Source organism: Oryctolagus cuniculus, chromosome 6, assembly GCF_964237555.1.
Source record: "Oryctolagus cuniculus chromosome 6, mOryCun1.1, whole genome shotgun sequence".
In the NCBI taxonomy this organism is placed as follows: Eukaryota; Metazoa; Chordata; class Mammalia; order Lagomorpha; family Leporidae; genus Oryctolagus; species Oryctolagus cuniculus.
Genome location: NC_091437.1, coordinates 30,871,176 through 30,885,270, shown reverse-complemented (window position 1 = coordinate 30,885,270; position 14,095 = coordinate 30,871,176). Strand labels below are relative to the sequence as shown.

Here is a 14,095-nt window from a genome sequence, read left to right as displayed (position 1 = left end):
TGAGAGAAAGAGTGAAAGAAAGCTGGAAAGGAATGGCAGAAAAGATGAAGAGGGAAAGGAAAGGCAATGAAAGAGAGATGGGTAAGAAAGGCATTGAAAGAAAGAGGCAAAGTGAGGGAGCCGGAGAAAGAATTGAAGGGAAAATAGGGAGAAGAAAGCCAGATATAAGTAAGGGTGGAAGGAAGGATGAGAAAGGGAGAGAGGGAAGGAGGAAAAGAGAAGAGGAAGAAACAGAGGAAGATACGTCAGGCTGCATGCATTTCAACGTAGCAACAGATTACAGATCTAGCAATGAAAGAGGATACAGGGTGCCTTGTATCTGCTGTTCTCATTTTCCAGGTAGGAAGCCTGGAGCCCAGCAGTGGTGAGGAACTTGCCTGCAGCTCACACGGGTTTGTAGCAAGAGAACCAGATAGCAGCCAAGTCTCCCAACTCGCAGCCTAACCTACCCTGTCTCATGCAGCGGTTCTTCTGTCTCTCTGAAAGCCTGCTTTTGGTTTCAAGTGATGTCCAACATAAATAATATTTTATCCAAGAACAGCTTTCAGCTAGGCCAGAAAAATCTTACCTAGTTAGATTTTTTTTTTTATTATAGCACATTGCCATAACAGAATTTAACCTAGAATGTGTAAACTTTAAAAAAGTCAAATGAACTAGCCATTCTTTCCTAAAAAAAGAAAAAGAAAAGGAAAGCAAAGTTGTTAATTATAATAGCCAAATGTATTTCCCAGGGTAGATATGTTCCTGGCTTTCTGATGACCCTCCACACTCTTCTCCATGGTGGCTGCATTAATTTGCATGGCCACCAACAGCGTGCATGAGTTCCCTTTTCCCCACATCCTTGCCAGCAATTGTTATCATTTGTAGCCATTTTAACTGGGGTGAGGCCACATCTCATTATGGTTTTGAATTGCATTTCTCGGGTGACTTGTGGTACGGGACATCTTCTTCTTGTATGTACTTGCTGGCCATTTGTGTTTCCTCTTTTGCAATGCATCCAGATCCTTTAGTCGTGACCCAGATGTCCCATCTCTAGATATTTGCCTGAAAGACATGAAATCAGCATATCGAAGAGATACCTGCGCTGCCAGGCTCATTGCAGCATTTTCACAGCAGCCAAGAAATGGAATCAACCCAGCTGTGCGTCAGTGTGTGAACAGATAAAGCAAATGTGGCTGTTATACACGTCCCCTTCAACCCCCTCCCACACGCAATGGAATATAACTCAACCATAAAAAAGAACTAAATCCTGATGTTAGCAGCAACATGGATGGAACGCTAGGTCATTTTATTAAGTGAAATAAGCCAGGCACAGAAAAACAATTCCCACATGTCCTCTCTCATTATGGAAGTTTTAAAAAGTTCATCTGAACCTGGGAGAGCCATTACTAAAGGGTGGGAAGAGTGGAGGGAGAGTGACAGGGGAGATGGGACATGGAATACCAAAACACTGCTAGATAGGAACCTTCAGTTCTGGAACCTTCAGTTCAGGGTTCCCATTACGGTATTACACGCTTCCTGAAGAACTGGGAGAGAGAAGCTGGTAGGCTCTGAAGACAAAGGAAAGGAAAGGAAAGGAAAGTTCTGACTGCCTGATTGGATCCACTTGTGTTGGGTGCAGGTGTGGAAGTCTTGCACTGTAACCCATAATCACTTGGCTAACATAGCGAAGGGCTAGTCTTCAGTAGCGTTTGCTAGAAGTTCCATGCGTGGCCATAGACAACTGAGGAACTCAGTACTCTTTCCTATTCCTCTTTGGGGCCAGATAGTGAAAACAAAGAAGAGCAGGAGTTCTTGTAATTGCACTTGGCCTTTCATTTCTGTGGGCGTGATTTAAGGGAGCAAATGACTTTCCTAAGAAGAGAAGTGGGCGGCGAGTTGTTGTACATCAAAAGGGAAAGAAGTGAATGACCAGAAAACCAAGGCATTTCTCCTAAATGTCCTTAGCCACAGAAAGGACCCTCTGACCCTGGTTTGAATGTGCCCGCCCTCCTGTGCTCCAGCTCCAGGCAGAATAGAGCTCCCACGTCCCTGGATCTGTGTGATCCTATAGTACAGTAAGACAAACAGAAGGAACCTTTGCCCTGCTTAACTGGTTATTGCTTTCATTTTCTGTCTTGCTTTGGCAATGGGGGCCTTGCTTCACTGTATGAATTTATTTTGGATGACACCCTGCTTTATTAGCTTAGCTGTTTAGAATCAGTGCCAAAGAGGCAGGGGTATTTGGTTTCTTCCTTCCATTCAACAATATTTATCGAGCTAGCTACACCCCAGGTATGCTTTAAGGTGTCAGGCATACAGCACAAGCCATATGAACAGAACTTCACAGAGTTTGTTAACCTCGAGGCCAGGAGAGGAGAGGAGTTTATAGTCTCAAGCGGGATAAGCTGCAACTTAGGAGGTGGCAAGTGTTGTGAGAGAAACGGAGGAGGAAAGGGGGAAAGAGGGCAGAGCCAGGTGGGAGGAACAGGGAGTTACCTGGAATTGTCTGTCAGATGAGATCAGCATTCAGCAAAGACCTGAAGGAATTAAGGAGTAAGGGGCGGGGGGAGTGAGGAACTGAGCCCCCAACGGGACCATCCCTGAGCTCAGACATGAGGACATGAGGGAGGCCGAAACATGGTGAGCAAGCAAGGCTGAGAGACAAAGCAGGCCTTGTCAGGGCTTCTGCTGTACTGTTGTTGTAATTTCATTTGAGAAAGAGAGCAGGCAGAGGTCTTCCATCCACTGGTTCACTCCCCCAGATGCACGCTACAGCAAGGGCTGGGCCAGACTGACGCCAGGAGCCTAGAACTCAATCCAGCTCTCTCGCATGAGTGGCAGGAACTCAATCCCTTGGGCCATTACCTGCAGCCTTCTAGGTGCACATTAGCAGGAAGTGGAATCAAGAGCAGAGCCGTGGGGCTGGCACTGTGTTGTAATAGGCTAAGCAACTGCCTGCAGTGCCGGCATCCCTTACAGGTGCTGATTCATGTCATGGCTGCTCCACTTCCAATCCCGCTCTCTGCTGGTGGTCTGCAAAGGCAGTGGAGAATGGCCTAAGTGCATGGGTTCCTGTAGCTATGTGAGAGGCCTGGCTCCTGGCTTCGGATTGGCCCAACTCTGGCCAATGCAGCCATTTGGGGAGTGAACCAGCAGATGGAAGACCTTTCTCTCTGTCTCTCCCTCTATCTGTCTGTAACTCTACCTCTCAAGTAAATAAATAATCTTAAAAAAGAAAGAAACAGCACCATGACTGAAATGAACCCAGGTGTCTTAACCACTGTGCCAAATGCCCACCCCAGGATGTTGGCTTCAACCAAGTCAGGTGGGACATGGGAAGCCGTCTCTTTTCCACAGAGGTTGTACTTTCATGCAGTCCCATTGGCTGCTAGGTGCAGAAGGGCCAGCCCTGGAGGACATTGCTGGTCACAGGTAAGAGGTGACCATGCTTTGGGTCATACTAGTAGTGGAGGAGGAGGTATTTGTTGGATTCTGGGTATACTTTGAGGCTGGAAATAATAGGGTTTGTGGATGGATTTGATGTGAGAGGAGTCAAGACTGTTCCAGAACTTTAGGCCCACACAGTGGGGAGGATGGCACTGGAGAAATGAAGTGGAGACAGTCTCAGAAGGAGCCGCGCTGTTTGTTGTGAGTGGAGTTTAGGAGTTAGGTTTTGCAGTGGTGTGAATGCCTACTGGATACCAATCAGGACGTGAGGAGGCTGGAGTTTGGGAGAGACATGCTGATTCCTGATAGGAGGATTGGCCTTCAATGGGAAGATTCTAGCTAAAGCACTTGTGTAAGTGAGCTTCCCAAGCAGGGATTCATAGAGAAGAGACATGACCCGAGGACTGGGGCCTGATGCAGTCCTGTGTGATGGCATAGGATGCAGAGCCAGCTCAGGAGGTGGAGGAGCGGCTCGTGCAGTTGCTGGGCTAGCAAACCAGCATTGCCTGGAAGCTTATGAGAAATGAGAAATGCGGGTTACTTGGCGTCACTTCACTCCCGCTGAGTCAGAGGCGCCGTGTGGAACTCTGCAGTCTGTATTTTCACAAGGCCTTCCAGGTGATTCTGTGGCATACTACAGTTCAAGACCACTAGGCTAGGGGCTGGCGCTGTGGTTCACTTGGTTAATCCTCCACCTGCGGCGCCGGCATCCCATATGGGTGCTGGGTTCTAGCCCTGGTTGCTCCTCTTCCAGTCCAGCTCTCTGCTGTGGCCCAGGAGGGCAGTGGAGGATGGCCCAAGGGCTTGGGCCCCTGCACCTGCATGGGAGACCAGGAGGAAGCACCTGGCTCCTGGCTTCGGATCAGCACAATACCAGCCGTAGCAGCTATTTGGGGGGTGAACCAACAGAAGGAAGATCTTTCTCTCTCTCTCTCTCTATCTCTCATTGTCTGACTCTGTCAAATAAAAAAATAAAAAAGACCACTAGGCTAGAAACTGAAGGAAAAACAGGGTGTGGGGTACACTGGAATCCGAGGGAAGAAAGCGTTTCAAGAAACGGCAAGAATGAGCTCCATCAGATGCTGATGGTGGACAAACAAGATGAGGCCTGGGAGTGGGCCACTGAGCTAAGCAGCCTGTGTCACTAACCAGTCAATGGTGGTTTTGATAAAAGCAGTTCAGATGGAGTGATGGTGAGGATAGCGGGCAAAAGCCTGAATATAGTGGGTTCAAGAAAAGGCGTGAGCCAAGGAGTCAGAAACTCCAGATGCGGATAACTTGTGCTACAAGTCTGATTGTGATTTGGGTCTGTTTATCTCCATTCTGCTGTGTATGTTCAAATATTTCCCCAGCATCTCCTTTCATGCTCTTCTCCACCTGCACCTCACCCCAGGTCCAGTTGTCTTTACATCCAGTGCTAATACCAGTTTCTGCTGCTAGGGTTTATACAAGATTCACACCCAATTTATTCTGATTTTCCCCTTTACCTGAGTCAACAGGCATTCCAGATTGAGTTTAAGATTACAGTAATACCTAGGTTTTTTGTTGTATTTGTTTGTTCTTCCTTTTCTATTGTGTCCAAGGTTTTTTGTGTTCTAATGACCTTATTATATATCAGTTTTGGTTGTTACTTGTATGAAAATTTATTTATTTAGTATTTATTTGAAAGGCAGAGAGAGAACAAAAGAGAGATCTTCCATTCATTGGTTCACTCCCCCAAATGCCTGCAATACCTAGGGCTGGGCCAACCTAAAGTTAGAAGCAAGAAACTTGATCTGGGTATCCCGAGCATCGAGCCATCATCTGCTGCCTCCTAGGGTATGCTGGGATCAGAGGCAGAGCTGGGACTAAAACCCAGATTCTCTAATAAGAGATGTGGGTATTCCAAGCAGCTGCTTAACCGCTCTGCAAAACTCCTGCCCCTGTTGTTCCTTTGAAATTTTGGAAAGCGCATTTATGCAGGAAAGGGAGGTGGGAGCAGATGGAAGGAAAGCAGGAGAAAGAGAGGGGCAGAAAAAAGGGGGAGGAGAGAGTGAGACAGTGAAGAAAGGGCTGGCAGAGACAGGGAGGGGTAAAGAGAGAGACTACAAAGTAACCAGAAACATGAGGCGGAGTCTGGGCAGACAGAGATGATGGATCAGGACAGGGTAATCACCCCTCCTGGGACTGTCAAAAAACATCCGCACTCACAGTGAGGCAGTGGTGTCAGTTCCGAACCATGAGTACCAGAAGGGAAGGTCATTATGCATGTTTATTTCTTTTGAAGTAAAGGATTTTTAAAAAGCACAAAATACAAAAGTCTAAGAAGAAGTTCAGTACAGGGTAATTCAGAGAAAATTTGACTGTTTTTGAAACTTACAGCAGGAGGACAACATTGTTTTCATTGTTCAGAAAAGATAATGAGTTGGGATAAATCATGGAACCAGGGTGAAGATTCTGGATGTGTTACGCTTATCCCTTTGAGAACAAGCTTATTTATATGTGCATGTGTTATCTCTTTCCACGACAGCTTTTAAGAACACATAGAATGCAAAGGAAAAAAAATGTGAAAGGATCAGAGTGAAGAGAAGATACTGGGATGGATGGATGGATGGATGGATAGATGGATGGATAGATAGAGTGAGCTAGCGAGCGAGTGAGCCACAGACAAAAATGATAAACCCTACCCTCCCCCAAAAGGAAGAAATTGAAACATTAAGTTCTGTGAAGTCACTGGAGTTTGTCTGTAAATTGGGCTCTGAGCTTCCTACCAACCAAAGAGGCAAATACAATCGTCAGCAAACACCTACAGTTTATCAGAAGTTTGAAACAAACCAGCAGTGTTGTGGACACTGTCAGTAAAATCTAAAGAAACTATGCCCCATGGAGCCACATAGTAGGAATGAAGACCTTGACAATATTCTTCCAACAAATACAATAGCCAGTTTCTTACCCCAGTTTTTCTGCTCACCTTCTTAATGAGCTGTAAGTTTTGTCCACATCTAAGACAAAGCATCACCACTCAATCCTGGTAACTTTCATTTCGTTTTAACTTTTTTTTTTGCACGAATGCAAGTGTATCATAAAATGATCCTTGCCACCAGGGTAACAATTTAACCTGTTGCTTTGTACACACCAGTCATTAAGATAAAAAGGCAACTAATTTCTCCAAGTAACGTCTTCAGATACTTTATGTAAAACAGTGACATGCTTTGCAACATCTGCCATCTGAACCTGTCTTAAGCAAGCTTTCTGGGAAATAATCCATTGGAAAGATTCTGCTGTGATTAGAATTCAGTGTAACTGAATGCACTAGATGAAAATCTTGATTGGGGCCAATGAGGTCAAGAGTATTGGTTCTCCTGTGAGTGTTTTGCAGTCCAGATGTCTTGGGTTAGAACAATTCTGGAGGCCACCATCATTAATGCCAATTTGACCATGTAATGCAACTCTTACTCGCTCAACTGTTATAAATATGCTTAAAACTGAGCTCATTTACAATCTAAATACATGTGTAGGATGGTAATGAGGGCCCTGTACTAATTTAAGTATCATGTTTTAGGGGAAACAAAAGGTATGCTAACGTTTTATTCATCTTCAAATTAACTATAAATTGTGCATCCTTGTATAGATCCTTCTCAGGCAAATGAGGAAGTTCCCATTGTCAGAATGAAGGCACAAAATCAAAATTTAAAAAAAAAACCATTCTTCTTGGCACCTGCTTGATGACAGAGAATTCTAATCAACAACTAAATTACCCTTGAAGCCCAAGTTTCCATTTCCTTCCTCTGGGTGGTCAGAGTTTATGTAAGATTTCCTCCCACCCCTTTCAAAAGGTCCTTTGTCCTCTTCTCTTGCTGGCTCTCACCTTCTTTCTTGTGGTTGTGCACACATTTGCATGGAGCTAATCACTTTCACTTCTGCTGGGGAAATTACAACATACGTCTTTAAATGGTAGAGGGAAAGAGGCCACTTAGCTCTTCTGAGAATCAGTCGCTGGACCTTGGGGCATCAATCAGCTTTCAAGCCCAGCAGGACCATAAAGCACTCATGTATCCAAGAGAAGCGATTAGGACAGGAGTGGTGAGTGGGAAAGGAGCAGAAGTCAAGAAAGGACCAGGAGAAGAAAGGGAAAGTGGTAAAGATGTGTGTGTGTGTGTGTGTGTGTGAATATTCATGCATTTTTCTATTCTGCAAATCCTCATTGTGCACGTTAAAATGCCTGACACCAACCTCGTGTGTTGGTTTCCATATGGATCTGACCCAGGGAATATCTGCTGAATCAGTAGCTCTGAGTTAAATCAGGAAATTCACCAAAAGTAGGAATCACAGTATTAGTCAGGGTCTCGAAAAATAAAAAAAATAAAAATACAAAGTAAAAAGTGTGTCCCAAGGACAGGATCCTCTGATCTTCTCCCCTTGTGAAACGCTCTGCTCCATCTTCAAAGCTCAGAGCACACCAGCGGTAGCTGTTTGTTCCTTCAGCATGGTGCAGTCGGCTTCTTCAGGGAAAAAAAAAAAAAGAGTCTGCGTCATGTCATGTCGAAGTCCGATTCTGTTCTCCTGTGGCCCTCCACGTGGTTAGCCCAGAAAAGGGGCTGGCTCTGTGACAACCACGGCTGCTGCAGGGGCAGGTGTGTGTGGCTCCCACAGATGCGAACTTGGAAAAGCACTCTATGTGCAAGAGCGCAGAGGGAGGAAGCACAGCTCCTACCCTCCTGGGGCTTTCCTTGTACCCCAGCCATGAGAATCTTGATCTGTGTGGCTCCTTTCCTTGGAGAGCGAAGACTACATTTCAGAATCTGTTGTATCCAAGTATCTGGGAAAGAAGGTAGGTGGCATTTCTCTTCCCATTCTGCAGCTGGGCACAGCGAATCCTAAGGAAGTGACCTGCTGAAGGGCACACAGAAGTCAGAGCATCAGAAAATGAAATGATCACAGATTGTTGTTGTGTGCCGGGCAGTTTAAACTGCAAAGGAAGAAAACATTTTTGTGGGCTTACGTAAAAAGAAGTGCGTCGCTGAGTTTCTCAGTTTCATCTATTCAGCAAGTGTGTGCCAGGCGCTATTCTAGGCAATGAGGAGAGAGCAGCGAACAAAACAAAACTGCCTAGGAGCTTACATCTAGGGAGGAGAGCCAGACAATACATTTAAAAAAAAATATGAAATGGGTTTGGTGAAAAGAGCTATGAAGAAAATGAAAACATAGTCGGGGGATGGAGAGTACCGGGAGGGGACGGTTCTGAGGAGGTGATCTTTGAATAGAATTCTGGATAAAGCAAAAGATCGAGGTCTGTGGCCACATCCGGGACTCCGAGGAGGGAGCAACGAGAAGAAAGGGCCTGTGCTAAGAAGGTGCTTGGCGAGGGTGAGGATTAGCACATGGAGTAGCGTGACTGAAGCTAAGAGACTGGGGCAGAGTCGGGGAGCTGTGGCCAGCAAGGCAGCCAGGAGCCCGGATGTGGACTTTGGCTTTGAACTGAGGGAGACAGGGAGCTGTTTGTGGGTTTCAAATAAAGGACTGCCATGCCCTGGCATCAGTGTTAATAGGATCCCTGGGCTGGTGTGGAGGAGCAAGTACAAAATCCAGGGAGCAGTCAGGAAACTGTTGCAATCTTCTGAATGAGTCCTGGGAGACTGAGATGTGGGTAGTGGTGGAGGTGCGGCCGGGGCGTCAGAGCCAGCATTTGTTTTGAATGTGAAGTCAACAGGACTTGCTGAAAGACTGCATGTGGGGAATTAGAGAAGGAGAGGCTTACTAATCAGATCATGGGAGGGAGTCTCAAGTCCCCTGCAGCTTATTATTTATTATTCCAGGATACCCGTCAGGGCCGAGGAAAACCCCCTTGTCTTGGACACTCTGCCTTTGCCTGCCCTGCACAAGGTGACTGTCTCTGGAGCGCCAGTGCTGCCAGTGAACAGATAGGGCAGATGAGGGGCCACCTCTAACCCTCAGTGTCTCAGCTGTGAGTTAGAGATGATCACTGGGCTCTGCCCACCTCAAACGTGTTGAATAAAACTGTGGTGTCTGGGCAGTGCAGGCATGGGACTGACAGTAACACCCTCAACACCTCTGGAGTGAAGGTGATGAGTCAGTGCAGTTGCTGTTGGGTGTATCATTAACAGACTCCGGGAATCTCCCCACTTAACAATCTCCCCTCAGTGACTTGTCATGGCGAAAGAATTTCACAGTCAACCTGATTCCTTTCTGTTAAGGCTCTGTAGACCCCAGATGTACACCCTTCTTTAAAACAGAAGCTAAATTGAGCTACTGTCAATCATTGGTCGCTGTGGGTGATCTTACGATTGCTTCCCTACCATGTGCGAACTGAAGTCTGAAAGGGAAGGATGACTGGGGGGCACGGAAGGCAGCAGTCGAGGGGTGGCTCAGGAAGCTGTGCATAGACCGGAGAGGACCCCTGGGGATCCTCCAGCCATCAACTGTCTGCTGCAGGCACTGGCCAGCTGGACCGCAGGTCATGGTGTGTTTCTCACCCCTAATAAAAAGGAGGTTCTAAGGGAAGCGCCTTGATACCGTGGGAGCCAGTAGCCACAGTCAGACGCTTCAGAAAAAGACTGTGCCCGTGGGGACTCACAGACCTCTGGGCCTCTCTGGCTTGCTGTGGTTAAACAACATCATCCCGAGCTCATCCCACACTGGACTAACTGTGGGTGTCCCTGCCTCAACTCTGCCTTTTAAAGAGTCCCTTTCCCCCGATATATTCCTTGAAGCACCTAGAGGGCTGATGTGTGGCTGGAGATAATTCTGTTGAGAGTGTCCCCACAGCAGCAGGAGCCTCGGAACCAGACTTCCACAAAGATGCCCTCAGGGTGGAGCTCTGTCCCCGTCCGCATTGCCACCCTAGTCCCTACCACCTGGAGGTCCTCCAGGCCAATGCTGGTGAATGTGGAACACCTGCATGTTATCCTCAGCTGGACACGCAGAGCAGGATGGGAACATTCAGCTAGTGCCCCAGAGGAGCCGTGCTCCATCTCAGGTGACCCAGTGACTCCTGGAAGGGCTTCCTCCTGGAGGCATGGGCCTCCAAGCAGGGCGAATGTCGTCCTGATGTGAGCACCCTACACATGCAATACTCCCCCCACACCCACCAAGGACAATTCTGTCGTCTTCGCAGCCATCATCACCACCTCGAGGAGAGTCCTCTGTGCACCCATGCCAGCATAACCGTGCGTCAAAGTCAGAGGACTTAATTCCTAGAGTAACGGCCATGGTCCCCTCAGCTCAAGGTCCCATTGTGGAGCTGTTTGAGCCCCAGTGAGTTACTTCCTCAGATAGGGGTTTGCAGTGCGCTGCATGGCACGATTTCCATCTTTCCTCTGGAGGTTCCTAAACCCTGTTGAAAATCAGGAGGTACAAATGGCTGCCCTGGGGAGCTGTGGGGCTGGAGCTGCCACAGTCACTTTGATATCCTACACCGTGTCTGAGCCTTTTCCCTCCCCTACCCGTGAAGGGAACCAAGAATACATTCACAGAGATCAAACCTTCTGCCCTCATGACTTCACAGCTCTACCCAAGTAACATTTGTGGCTGATTGAATGCAAGAAGTGTTAGGCTGGTCGTGCTGGTTAACTGGGCGTTCCTAAGTAGCATTCAAAATTCCTGCTCTTGTACACCCTGACGGGCAGCAGTTGATGGCTCCCTTTTACCCACATCAGAGACCCCGACTGAGTTTCCAGTCGTGACTGCATCCTGGTTGTTAAGAGACCCCTGCCTGTGCTCTTACCGTGGAATGTGTTTCCAGTGCTGCACGGGGAGGCTCACACTCCCAGCCAGGGGAGGGCCTCGCTGAGGAGGCAGGCTGTGGACGGCAGGGCCCAGTGCCTTTCCCTATGTAACACGGGTCTCAGCCTGTGTGGGCTGCCATGCGGAAGTGCCCTAGCCTGGCTGACATGGATGTGCTGATGTGTTACCCACAGTACAGGAGACTGGAGAGACCACGGTCAAGGTGCTGGCAGATGTAGGGGGGAAGGGTAGTCTGCTTCACAGCCAGCTGGCTTCTTGCCACGTCCTCAGGTGACAAGAGAAGTCACGGGGCTCTGCGGAGTCTCTCTCACAAGGGCGCTAATCCTGTTCAGGGGCCTCCACCCTCCTGACCTGATTGCCCACCAGAGGCCCCACTTTCTAACATGTAGTTTTGGGGAGACATGTACAGTCTATAGCAACACACGTTGTGAGACACTTCTCTGGAAAAGTCATTTCTCTTCACCAGAGAAAATAGAAAAGTATAGAAAAATAAGTAGAAAAAAAATTCACCATCACCCTCTTCCCATAAATAGCCACAGTCAATATTTTAATGCATTCTCTGTGCTGCTCTTAAACATAAATTAATAAAGTAACAATTTAATACAAAAGCAGTAAATTCATGAAGATGTACTAAAAATGAAGTCAACATTACTATGTGTATGCATATGTGTTTATATATATAAATGCAGAAAAAACACATTTTGTATATGTTTTCCTATACTGATAGAAAATCATGGTTTTTGATGGCAGCATTCTATCTTATGAATTGAATATAATTAATTTAACCATTCTGCTAATTAAAAGTAAAGTAGCTTGCAATTCTTATTATTACTACATTGCTTCTCATTTCCTTAGGACATTCCTAGGGGTAGAAAATCTTTCATAAGAGATACACACACACATACACACGGGAACTTCAAAAGTAATATTGGAGTATGCATATTATGAAAATGCAAAAGATGCAAAATATGGAAATGCATATTATGAAGTAATGCATATTATGAAATGCATATTATGAAGTTATGCATATTATGTATTTCAAATATTTTGCACCAAAATAAACATCATTTAATTTCATTTTCCTAGAAGCTTTTTCTGAAGCCAGTGTGCACATGTGTGTGTGTGTGTGCGCGCGTGTGCATTGGCATTGTTATTGTTTGAATGTGTGAAGTAGCCAGAGCCCATCCAGATAGCTTGTATAGTTTGGAACGCACCATGTTCCAGGTGCATGGCTGTGTCGTGGCAGAGGAAGGTGCTTCCGGTTCCACTGCAGCTCTTGCTTGTGAGAGGAGGAACCCAGAGACCCAGTTCCTAATATTTTTTGCCTTAAAACTGCTGCTTAACCTTGCCAAGGCAGTGAACCTTTTCATGTCTGGGTTACTTGTCTGCAAAATGAGGATGCTGTCGTCTGCTTTGTAAACTATAAAGCACTATGCAAAGGTGATGCGGTTACGCAGCTCAAGTGAATTAATTGGTGCTTTGGTGTCAGGCTTCTGGCCTTAAATCCAGGGTCTCTCATTCATTTCTTATTATGGCATAACTTGGGCAAATTATTTGCCTTCTCTTTTCCTTAGCTTCCTCATCTATAAAATGAATAGCAAAAGCAGCCACCTCACCTGTGAGAACTAGACAAGGTGGTGCTACATAGGAGGAGCATGTTACTATTATTATCATTGCTACTCATTATTAAGCAGTGCACTCAGACTTGGTGTGACATGGTTGAGAAGTCACTGACTTCCTGTTGAGTGTTCTTAAAGCACCAATGGTATCAGCATGTCTCTATCATGTCAGTGTAACTTTAATCAAAATACCAAAGTAGTTTTAATCAAAACGCCAAATCAAATTAGTGAAGTCAGCATTTTGCAAGGTCTGTCAAGTTCAAGAGTCAAGGTCTGCAGGGTGTGCCCCAGGGACCTTTGCTGGGAGGTAGGCTGCCAGTAGGAGCAGTGAGGACCAGAGGAAGTGTCAGAGCCCCAACACAAATACCTTTGCTTTTATAGCAAGAATTGTCAGCTGAAAAACTAAACCATTCCTTCTTCCTGGGTACACAGGAGATGTCCTTTCTCAGGTCCAGGCAGTTAACTGTTACTGTGTGGTTGCTTCTGGGCTATATGGTATCTATTCCAGCCACCAGACTGTGCCGTGCAACCTGAAAGCAACCATGGGCAACGCTTAAGCAAACAGGTATGATGTATTCCAATAAAACCCTGCAAATCCATGCCGTAGCCAACCCCGGACGAGAGCGCGGTGTGACAAGGGACAGTTGTATGATGTGGCTGGAAGGCAGAAGAGAGCCCAGTGGGAAGGGCCTTGTGGATCTGAGCACCAAGCGTGGATTCGCCCAGCAGCAGAGGAAGCTGACAGGGCTTTCAGAAAGGGGTGTGGTTTGTTCTCCATGAGCCCACTTCTCAGAAGATCGGTATTTCAGCTTTCACTTGCCAGCTGAACCACTGATGCATCTTATTACTTCCGCTAGAAATTCTCCTCCTCGGGAAATGAAAAGCAAGCCCCTGACTGCGACAGCGTCATCAGGGACAGAGTGGCAGGCAGACCCCAGGGGGCTTCACTACGTGCCGTTTGCAACTTTGGTGAATTTGCCGTGGCCTTGGCTGTAAACCACAGCCTAGCCAGATCAGAAACCCGAATCTGTCAGCTCACCATCCTGCTCTTCCTGTTCAGGTGATTAACATATTCAGTCAAAAGCTCAACTTAGCCATTTTCAGCAAAATATCATTGCTACATGCAAGCAGCCTGTTCTAGCCTCATAGACAAACTTAACCCTGGAACCACACTAACAGGGACGTAAATGCTTAGCGTTTACCAACAGCAATGTCGAGCCACGGTGTGAAGCATTTAATCCTCACGGCAAGCCTAGCGCGGAGGAACTGCTTTATAGATCAAGTCAGAGGTTATGTGAGTGATG

The 14,095-nt window shown here is 46.7% G+C and overlaps 1 protein-coding gene across 2 annotated transcripts in view; it reads left to right on the top strand.

The window, feature by feature from the left end:
* Nucleotides 1–7,810: 7,810 nt before the first annotated feature.
* Nucleotides 7,811–14,095, top strand: part of NR3C1 (nuclear receptor subfamily 3 group C member 1) — a 133,607-nt gene continuing 127,322 nt past the window's right edge. For both annotated transcript variants that reach the window (XM_070074975.1, XM_070074969.1), the window contains exon 1: nucleotides 7,811–8,239. The gene's annotated coding sequence lies outside the window, so the exon portion shown is untranslated. The remainder of the gene's footprint in view (nucleotides 8,240–14,095) is intronic.